The 9223-nt window shown below is 48.9% G+C and overlaps 2 long non-coding RNA genes across 2 annotated transcripts; both read right to left on the bottom strand.

Moving 5' to 3' along the window:
* Window positions 1-1188: 1188 nt before the first annotated feature.
* Window positions 1189-1702, bottom strand: LOC120715423. The gene is made up of 2 exons (XR_005691630.1): window positions 1600-1702; window positions 1189-1317 (listed from the first exon to the last, which is right to left on the bottom strand). It is a non-coding gene; the product is annotated as an uncharacterized LOC120715423 (long non-coding RNA).
* Window positions 1703-7615: 5913 nt separating this feature from the next.
* LOC120715424 lies at window positions 7616-8279 on the bottom strand. Its single transcript, XR_005691631.1, has 2 exons — window positions 8027-8279; window positions 7616-7744 (listed from the first exon to the last, which is right to left on the bottom strand). It is a non-coding gene; the product is annotated as an uncharacterized LOC120715424 (long non-coding RNA).
* Window positions 8280-9223: the final 944 nt, after the last annotated feature.

A 9223-nucleotide genomic window follows, 5' to 3' on the forward strand; every position in this document is an offset into this window, starting at 1 on the left:
GTGGAGCAGAGCTGACCTGAAGTCAGAACATGTCCTTTCATACTGGAATGGTCAATTTTTTCCAATTTTCCAGCATCCATCTTTTAAGAACCGGGTGGATCTGCAGGACAGACAGATGAAGGATGGAGACGTGTCTTTGATTCTGAAGGATGTGACGATCAAAGACACTGGAGCATATGTGTGTCATGTCAGCGTGGCAGAAAAACACTCATTGCAGCCCGTCAACACTGTTTACTTGATTGTTTTTGATCCTCCAGGTGAGTGAGTAGATTTGAGTGTGTGTGTGATCAGAGGTGAAGCTGCTTCCTGGTTGTTGATGTTTGTTTGTGCTATGGTATGTCTTTTAGTCACTAAATTACAGACATACATTTATAACAATGAATGTTGGATCAGCTAAACACACAGAATCCAGCGCAGTCACAAGCTGTTAAATATGCTCCTCTGATTTTAGAAATCAATGCATGGTTCTCCCTGGTTTATATGTCATCCATCCATCTTCTTCCACTTATCGGTGCCGGGTCACAGCCCAAGGAGAGAAGCCCAGACCTCCCTCTCCCCAGCTACCTTGTCCTGGGAACAGCTTGTCCTGGGAACATCTGGTCATCTGAGAGGAATAATCTCTCCAGCATATTGTTGTGTCTGCCCCGGGGCCTCCTCTCATTAGGACATGCCCAGAACACCTCGCCCAGGACGCATGTTGTCAGATGCCTGAACCACCTCAAGTGGCTTGTTCTCCTCTGAGCCCCTCCTGGATGGCTGAACTTCTCACCCTATCTCTAAGGGAGAGACCAGTCACCCTTTCCTTGGAAGCTCATTTCGATCACTTGTATCCGTGATCTAGTTCTTTCGGTCTCTACCCACAGCTCGTGACCATAGGTGAGGGTGGGGGCGTAGATTGATAGGTAAATTGAGAGGTTTGATTTTACACTCAGCTCCCTTTTTGCCATGATGGATCATTATAGCGTCCACATCACTGCAGCTGCAGCACCAATCTGCCTATCGATCTCCCGCTCCCTTCTCACGTCACTCGTGAACAAGACCCTGAGATACTTGAACTACTTCACTTGGGGCAGGAACTCGTCCCTGACCGGGAGTGGGCACTCCACCATTTTCTGGCTGAGGACCGTGGCTTCAGATTTGGAGGTGCTGATTTTCATTCCCACAGCTTCACACAAAGCTGGAGGCCACTAAAATGGAGAGAATGTTGTCTCCGGGAGTTTAGCTGATTTGATTTAGAGCGGCAAGGTATGGTGGGTGTGTTCCGGTTAAAGAACACGGAGGCAGCTTCCAAGTTTAGGAGATTTATTCAGCTGTGGTCTGTAGTAATGATACATAAAGCAACTATCAGTACAGCACACATAAAACATTCAACATGCCCAGACATTATTCTAGCACAGAGATAGCACAAGGAACTGTATTCAATACTCACATCTATAACAACTTCAATAATTACACAAGATTTATAATTAGCATTAACTAGCTTAGTAGCTTACATAGCGTATTAGCGCATTAGCATAAGATAACATTAGCATAGTCACGAGGGAACAAAATACACACAATAGCATCTGACATACACAACATCATGTAAACAGAACCCACCTTCTGGCATTCACACACAGCAATAAACCAAAACCCACGAAATGCTGATGAGAGGACACAAGGAGCAATGCTGGCTATCAGCAGCTACAAGGCAGACTAGCAGCACACGGCATAGAGTGGTGCATTCAAGGAGCGTCAGCATAGATATGGTGAGTTCAATGACGTAGGACATATCAATTTCCACAGCGCAAACACTATCTATAAACAAACCACAACACTTCAACCAAGCAAATAATGTGTAAACAGTGGGCTTTCTAACACAGCCGCCCCCGACTGTCTGCACAGACAGTCGAATCCAAGGTAGAAGGCCACTCAGGTACGTGGATCCTTATCATCTTCAAGCATAGGGAGTGAGACCAAGCGGGCTACCGGTCGAATATACGTTCGATCTTTGACCTTAACGGCAGCAGTCCGGATTCGTCCATCAGCTCCAGGGTAAGTAGTCGTTACCTTACCAACAGGCCATAAAGCTCTTGGGAGCTGAGGATCAACTATGAGCACCACTTGGTCCGGTTTGAGGCATTCTGCATCCTTCTGCCACTTCTGTCTCTCTTGCAAGTTAGGCAGGTAGTGACGGATGAATCGGGACCAGAAATGGTCGACAAGAACTTGACTATGTCTCCATCTGCGACTCCCAATAAGGTTACTGGGATCGTAAACCACTTGAGGGAGTGATGCATCATAGCGTCCCATCAGCAGGATGTTAGGTGTGATGGGGTCTGGATCTGCTATGTCTGATGAGACGTAGCCGAGAGGCTTAGCATTTACGATGCCTTCCACTTCCACAAAGACCGTACGAAGCACAGTTTCAGGGACCGTCTGCTCCTTGAGTACGACCTTAAGAGCGGTTTTTATGGACCTGACCTCTCTCTCCCAGGCACCACCGAAGTGAGGAGCACTGGGAGGGTTGAAACGGAAAGCAATCTGCTGCTCTGCCAAACACTCCTTCAACTGAGGCGCCATGGTCTCAAAGGCCTCATGGAGCTCTCGGGCTCCACCGACAAAATTTGTCCCGTTGTCACACAGGAGCTCAAAGGGTTTGCCTCTCCTGGCAATAAAGCGCCTTAACGACATCAGAAAGGAGTCAGTGTCAAGGCTCTCGAGGAGGTCTAGATGCACACAACGGGTCGTCATGCATTTGAAGACTATGCCCCAACGCTTTTCTGTTCGACGTCCAATTTTCACAGTAAAGGGTCCAAAACAATCGACTACAGTCGAGTAAAAGGGTGGTTTATACAGACGCAGACGAGCTGGTGGCAGATCTGCCATCTTTGGGATGGAAGGATTGGCACGCCAAGCCTGACACTGCCTGCAGTCCCTCTGATACCGTCTGACTGCTTCCCTCCCAAACGGCTGTTGGTTGGCAATGGTCTGCTAGACCTGAGTGCATTAGCCTCATCTGGGAATGACTCTGACTGGGCCTTCATCAGGAGGAGTTTCTCAGCTTTGATGTAATCGTCTGCTTCACTGTGCGAGCTTGAATTTGGGTCAGCCGCCCCATGTAGGGACCGCGCTGTTGTCTTCATGAGATCCTTCCAGGTAGAGAACATGCTGATTTCAGGAAGTTGAGGGCAGGAGTTAACCCTAACCTGTCCACAGAAATATGATTTCTTCAGCTCACCATCCTCTGGCTCTGGATATACTGGTGGGCTGGTCGGCCAATGTTCCTCGGATTGACGTAAAAACTCAGGGCCTTGGTGCCACCGGTGTGGTCGTGACAGCTCCTTCAAGGTCTTGCCCCGGGTAATGTCATCAGCGGGGTTATTCGCGCTATCCACATATCTCCAGGTACTCCCATCTGTAAGACTCTGGATCTCTGCCACCCGCGTGCCCACAAAAACTTTATAGCTGCAAGTTTCTGACTTGATCCAGTGGAGAACGGTAGTAGAGTCCGACCACAGAATAACCTTTCGAATGGGCAGCGTGAGCTCAGCTTGAAGGAGACCAGCTAGTTGTGCACCAGTGAGAGCGGCACTTAGCTCCAACCGTGGCATGGACAACTGTTTCTTTGGGGCCACTCGGGATCTAGCCATTACAAAGGCAACATAGACTTCCTTCTGAGAAGTTTCTGTCCGTAGGTAAGCGACAGACCCATACGCTCTCTCGGAAGCGTCGCAAAAGATGTGGAGATCTCTGCTCGAGGCAGATGAATCAGCAGACGCTGGTGCATAACATCTGGGGATTTCCATTTGGATAAGATCAGGAATCTCCTTTTCCCAGGCAAGCCATCTGTCACGAAGGCTAGGTGGCTGGATCGGGTCGTCCCAGCCGAGCTGGTCCTTCCAAAGATCCTGTACCAGAATCTTGGCCCGTGTGGTGAACGGTACTATATAACCTAGCGGATCATACTGACACGCAAGTGTTTTGTAGACGTTCCTCAGTGTGGGTTCAGTTCTCTCCCCCAGTCGATGTCTGTATTTGAAGGAGTCACGAAGGCAATCCCATGTCAATCCCAGAGTTGGCTCCCAAAGGTCCGTGCTAGACTGAGAGAGCCATAGGTCACTACTCTCAGATCTGACATTGGATGGAAGATGTTCAATGACAGCAGGGATGTTGCTGGCCCATTGACGTATCTCAAAGCCCCCGGTGTGGAGCAGCTGGCGCAGACTGTCGACTAGGGCCTTAGCCTCCTCTTGGGAGTGGGTGCTGCGGAGACAGTTATCCACGTAGAACGACTGCTCTACACAATGGACGAGGTCATGATTGGACCCACAAGTGTCCCGGACGTGCTGCTGCAGTGCATAGATGGCGCAGCAAGGACTGCATGTAGTGCCAAATGGTAGCACTTGCCATTCATAGATCTTCGGCTCTTCATTCCTCTTCATGTCCCGCCAGAGGAAGCGCAGCACTGGTTTGTCTGCTGGCAACAGGCGTAACTGGTGGAACATACCTTTGATGTCGCCACTCACAGCAACTGGATACTGTCGAAACCGAAGAAGAACTCCTAGCAAAGATGGACCTAGGGCAGGTCCAGGGAGGAGAATAGAGTTGAGGGACTTCCCTTCGTACTGGAAAGAGCAGTTAAAGACGATCCTGTCCTTGTTATTGTGTCGCACCATGTGGTGAGGTATGAACCAGGATTCTGCAGTGGTTCTAGCTATCTCATGTGGCACCACAGCTACATAGCCCAACTTCTCTAGTTTCTGAATCTCCTGACAATACACTTCGGCACGTTGTGGGTCTTTGACAAGTCTCCTCTCTGTACTGCGCAGACTTGGCAAAACTGCTTCCATAGGAGCTTGAAGTGTGGCGGAGTTGGCGCGACGAAGCAGTGGTGTGGCATACCTCTGTGTCCCATCGACAGTGACCCTGATAGTGGATGTCTGGACTAGGTTCAGAGCTTGCTGATCTTGCTTCGATCGGGTTACCTGCTTCTCGCTCGCATAAGGGAGCGTATCAATCTGCCAGAGACGCTCAACATTCCTGAGAAGCTCACTGGTTGGCACAACGGTTGTTGTGAACAGGCACTGCTGCTCAGTTGCAGGAGTCTGGTCGATACTGATGGGACCTTGGAGCGATCAACCAAGCTTGGTATGGACAGCGATGGGTCCCCCTGTCGGGCCCAGATGAACTGGTTCTGTAGGGGCCAGGAGATGAGGCATGTCAGAGCCGATAAGCAGCAGAGGTTGAACATGGTCTACCAAAGGCAGAGGTAAGTCACGCAGGTGTTTATAGCGGCGTTGGAGAATCCTCACCGGATAGGAATGTTCTGAGAGACCAAGGGCATCGGCGGTGAATGCCTTTTGTATATGATACTTCTCCCCAGGTTTGTAGGGGGAAGACACTTGGAAGGAGACTGAGGCGCCACGAAGCTGCACTACCTCTTGGTGGACAGTCCGCAGGGTAAGCGTCTCAGGCTCTGGGGTGAGTTTTAAGCGTCGAACAGCTTGTGGTAAAATGATGCTTCGTTCTGAGCCATCATCAAGTATTGCATGAGTCTCCAATGTTTGGTCCCTGTTGTACAGCAAAACCTTTACAACCTTCAGCATCACCTTGGGGGAACGATTTGGCCTATCCAAGTACACTGTTGTAGTCGGAGCAGTCATCATGAGCACACTCTTCTGGATCTGCTGGACAGCATCATGCAGTACAGTCAGGTGTTGCTCTCTGCAGGTATTACAAGGTCGTTTGAGGGTGCAAACCTCCGGCTGGTGATTTCTTCCACATTTCCAACACCGCTGTTCATCAGTTAACCACCTCACCATCTGGTCAGTGGTCAGTTTCTTAAACTCTACACAAGCGTTCAGGAAATGCTCCTTATTCTCACAGCGCGGACAGTATGATTTTGGTCTGGATGAGGTCTTTGGTCGGAAAGAACTCCCTTCTGCGCTGGGGGTTTCCCGGGAAGTCAGGAAGAAGGCTGTAGATTTCTCCTTTGGTTTATTGGGAAGACGCTGGTCTTTCTTTGTCAGCTTATAAGCTTCAGGACTATAGAGTGAAGCAGCTCTACCTGCGATGCGCTTCGCTTGGGATTTCATCTGCAGCCAGGAACTCAGATCAGGCAGGGTATAGGTTTGGTCAGTACCTGTCCGAAGAATGCCTTGGTTCAGGCAATGCTCTACAAACCCATCGCGATAACTGGGTGGCATCTTACTCAGTAGTCGGTCGACATGAGACCCACATCTTAGCTCAAAGCCGTTCTGGCCCTCCAGTGTCCTAAGCATCCCTACTGGAGATTGGATAGACAAGGCAAATGCATCAAAGGCTTCTGCGTCACCGAATTTGATAGCTGGAGCATTCAGAATTATGCCCAATTCGCTTTGGACGAGCTGACGGGGTTGCCCATACTTGTCCTGCAGGGCGTGCATGGCTGTGGTGTACGGCGTTGGGTCGTGCATGTATGCCTTAGCCAGCTGGATTGCACTAGGTAGCCGTAGGTGCCCAAGCAGCACTTGATATTTATACTGCTCATTCAGGTGTGGATGACTGTTCAACAGGTTGTCAAGGGCCATTTTCAATAAGGCAAAGTCACTTTCACGGCCACTCTCAAAGGAGGGAATCATAGGTTTGGGAATGCCATAACCCTGTGGCGAGGAAAGGGTAGGCATTAGCTGTCGGTAGTTGATGTAGCTTGGACTTAGTCCGGGTGGGAGTGCAAGATAACTCTGCTTCGGCAGGGTTAGTGCAGGCTGCACGAGCGTACTGCGATGGCTGAACTGAGAATGGAGTAGATGCCTGGTAAAAGATATCAGGTGCAAAGGTAGTAGACCGAGGTCCAGCTGGAACAGTTGGGTGCAGCACTTGGGGCATGCATTGAGAATGCAATGGATGCGAGGCCATGGTTACTGGAGGTGGAGCTACCACGGGCGCTGGAGGCTGAGCCACAGTAAGTGTTGAGGGTGGAGCGACTAGCGGTACAGGAGGCTGACCCACGGGACCGACTGAAGGTAGAGCTGCATGGGTGCTCGAATTACTATTCTCCGATGGGCATGGATGAGACTCTGGAACCACTGGGTTCTTGTGCTTTCTCTTTAAGGAGAGAAGTAACCATCTTGGCTATCTCCAACTCGTTTACCCTCTTCTTTAGCTGTCGTCGCCTCTCCAGCTGTCTGCTCAATGACTCTTGGGTTCTAATGGCTTCTTCCTGTAGCTGCTGGGCCTCTCTGGCTTGAGCTTGAAGTCGTTGACACTCATATTCGATTTGTTGATCCTCTTCTAGGTGCTGTTGGAATTCCTCAAGTTCCATCTGCTTCACTCGCTCTTCGAGCTGGGCTGTTTCCAGGTCTGATAATGCGTGGGAAGGGAATCTGCCTATCGACGAGCGTGATGCCCTTGTGGATCTGGAGCTGGAGCTCCTCTGGGATGAGCGTGTTTTACCACTATGTGAACACTGAGAAGCAGTAGCCTGTTGCCTGGTTTGAGTTTGTCCCTCAAGAGGGAGTGTTGAAACCTCATAATCGGTAAGGTAAGCAGGTGGCCGTCGCTGTCTCTGCGAAACACGTGGGGGTGCTGAGTCAGCCTGGACATCTGTCTGTTCCATACCTTAATCAGTACTCTACTCCGGCTCGAAGGACCATAAAATGGAGAGAATGTTGTCTCCGGGAGTTTAGCTGATTTGATTTAGAGCGGCAAGGTATGGTGGGTGTGTTCCGGTTAAAGAACACGGAGGCAGCTTCCAAGTTTAGGAGATTTATTCAGCTGTGGTCTGTAGTAATGATACATAAAGCAACTATCAGTACAGCACACATAAAACATTCAACATGCCCAGACATTATTCTAGCACAGAGATAGCACAAGGAACTGTATTCAACACTCACATCTATAACAACTTCAATAATTACACAAGATTTATAATTAGCATTAACTAGCTTAGTAGCTTACATAGCGTATTAGCGCATTAGCATAAGATAACATTAGCATAGTCACGAGGGAACAAAATACACACAATAGCATCTGACATACACAACATCATGTAAACAGAACCCACCTTCTGGCATTCACACACAGCAATAAACCAAAACCCACGAAATGCTGATGAGAGGACACAAGGAGCAATGCTGGCTATCAGCAGCTACAAGGCAGACTAGCAGCACACGGCATAGAGTGGTGCATTCAAGGAGCATCAGCATAGATATGGTGAGTTCAATGACGTAGGACATATCAATTTCCACAGCGCAAACACTATCTATAAACAAACCACAACACTTCAACCAAGCAAATAATGTGTAAACAGTGGGCTTTCTAACAGCCACATCATCCACGAAAACCAGATATGAGATTTTGAGACCACCCAAGTGAAAACCTTCCGCCACGTGGCTACACCTAGAAATTCTGACCATATAAAGTATGAACAGAATCGGTGACAAAGGGCAGCCCTGGTGGAGCCCATCACCCACTGGGAACAAAACCGGATTGTTCCTTCTGTATCAAATCAAAAAATCAAATCAAATCACTTTTATTGTCACGTCACATTATTGGTACACTGGTACAGCACATGTGAGTGAGATTCGTTTGTACAAGCTTCACAAGCAACAGTGGTGCGCAAAATACAAGAAGTGTAAGAAACAAGCCAATTATAAGAGCAGGAATGTGAGAATTATGAGAAAAAATATATGTACAATTTTAAGGATGTATGCACACAAAATGTATGTATGTATCATAAAAAAACATGGTGGTCTGAACAGTTTATGGCTAGGGTGCCTGGAGTCTTTGATGATCCTCCCCGCTTTCCTCAGGCACTGCTTCTTGTAGATGTCTTGGAGGGAGGGAAGCTCACCTCCAATTATCCGTTCAGAACACCATACCACTCTCTGGAGAGCTTTGCGGTTGTAAGCGGTGCTGTTGCCATACCAGGTGGTGATGCATCCAGTGAGGATGCTCTCAATGGCACAGTGATAGAAGGTCCTGAGGATGCGGGGGCTCCTGCCAAATCTCCTTCTGTCTCCCGAGGAAGAAGAGGCGCTGCTGCGCCTTCTTCACATTTTTTTGTTTATGTGTACTGACCACGAAAGATCCTCTACCAGATGTACACCTAGGAAACAGAAGCTGCTCACTCTCTCCACAGCAGCACCGTTGATGGTGATGGGGGTATGTGCTTCTTTATCCCTCTGGAAGTCAACTATCAACTCCTTTGTATTCGTGATGTTGAGGGTGAGATGGTTCTCTTGACACCAGTGGGTCAGTG

This window comes from Simochromis diagramma, unplaced genomic scaffold, assembly GCF_900408965.1.
Source record: "Simochromis diagramma unplaced genomic scaffold, fSimDia1.1 OVJJ01000440.1, whole genome shotgun sequence".
Taxonomy (NCBI): domain Eukaryota; kingdom Metazoa; phylum Chordata; class Actinopteri; order Cichliformes; family Cichlidae; genus Simochromis; species Simochromis diagramma.